Source organism: Arachis ipaensis, chromosome B04 (assembly GCF_000816755.2).
Source record: "Arachis ipaensis cultivar K30076 chromosome B04, Araip1.1, whole genome shotgun sequence".
Classification (NCBI taxonomy): Eukaryota; Viridiplantae; Streptophyta; class Magnoliopsida; order Fabales; family Fabaceae; genus Arachis; species Arachis ipaensis.
The window spans coordinates 24,821,407-24,822,772 of NC_029788.2; positions in this window are offsets into that span (position 1 = coordinate 24,821,407).

Below are 1,366 nucleotides of genomic sequence, written 5' to 3' on the forward strand. Positions count from 1 at the left end.
GAAGTGCAACATTCACATTTATCAATGATTCAGCATAAACATGCATTCAATCTCATCCATGGATCAACATCCATCTCAGCCATCCGGCTCACGGTTCAGTCCAGAACCAGCCAATATTCATATCATACACAGCCATTCCGGCTCACGGTTCAATCCAGAACCAACCAATATTTATAATCATACACAGCCATTCCGGCTCACAACAAAACAACACTTCCACATTCAACATCATCAATTCATAAAATCGGCATTTAAGCCATAAATCACTTTTTCCCAAATCATTTCACTTTGAAATCAAGTTTCAACTCTTTTCAACCTTGGCTTTAAAGATCTCATTTCTCAAATCATCTCAGGCTCATAAGCCACTTTTACTCAAGGTAAATTCCCCTTTTAAAACCATGCCACTCTCGGCATCCTCTTTTCAAAACTTTTAAAACCATGGAAAGTTAAAGATTCCTTTTGAAACATTCAAAATCACCCATCCAACAATGGGCTTTTTGTAACAAAAGTTCCCCGGTAGAGTCCCAAGTCCTTAGGGGAGGATAGCATAACTCATTTCGTCAAATTCATTTAAAATCATTAAAACTTTGGCTTTCCGATTTGAGTAATGAAATAGGGTCTAAGCCAAACCGAGTCACGTAATCATTTACTTCTTTCAAAGCCGTTTCCTTTACTTAGGAAAAACCAGCTTTAACCCCCATGATAAATTCTAAAGCATTTCAACTGTTCAAAATTGTTTTAGTCTTGCGAAAATTCAGAATTCAAAGAGTACTTAAAACCTTTCTCAAAACATTTCAAAATGAAACTTGTCAATAGACATTCAAGTTCTTTCAAAGTCATTGAAACTTCTTTAATTGAAACCCCCAAGTCAAATTCAAAGGCATAAACCCTTTTCACATTCAAACAGCTTTAAAACACAAGTTTCATCTAAATAACTTTCTCCTGAAAGAGATACAATGCCTTTCTTAAGAAGCAAGACTAAATCACAATTTCCTCTTTACTAATTCATTTCGAAAGCATGAATCATCCTTTTCTCGATAATTCAAATAAAATAGTAGAAGTCTTTAACTCATCATTTTCCAGACAACATTTCAATAAAGACTCGGATTTTATAAAAATTTCGGCAGCGCCTCCCCTAAAACTTGGACTTTGCCATCCGGTTCGGGTCCCAACTAAACTGTTCCAAAATCCTTTTCAACAGCCCAAAATCCAAAATCAGTTCAAGGCAAGTCAAATTCAACAGTCATCTCAATTCCATATTTCAAGGAAACCGTTTCAAAAATCAAATCGTTATCAGCCGAATAAACTTATTTCTAAAGCTTTAAAGAAACGGTTCAACAATAGTCATTTATCAAACCAGATCATT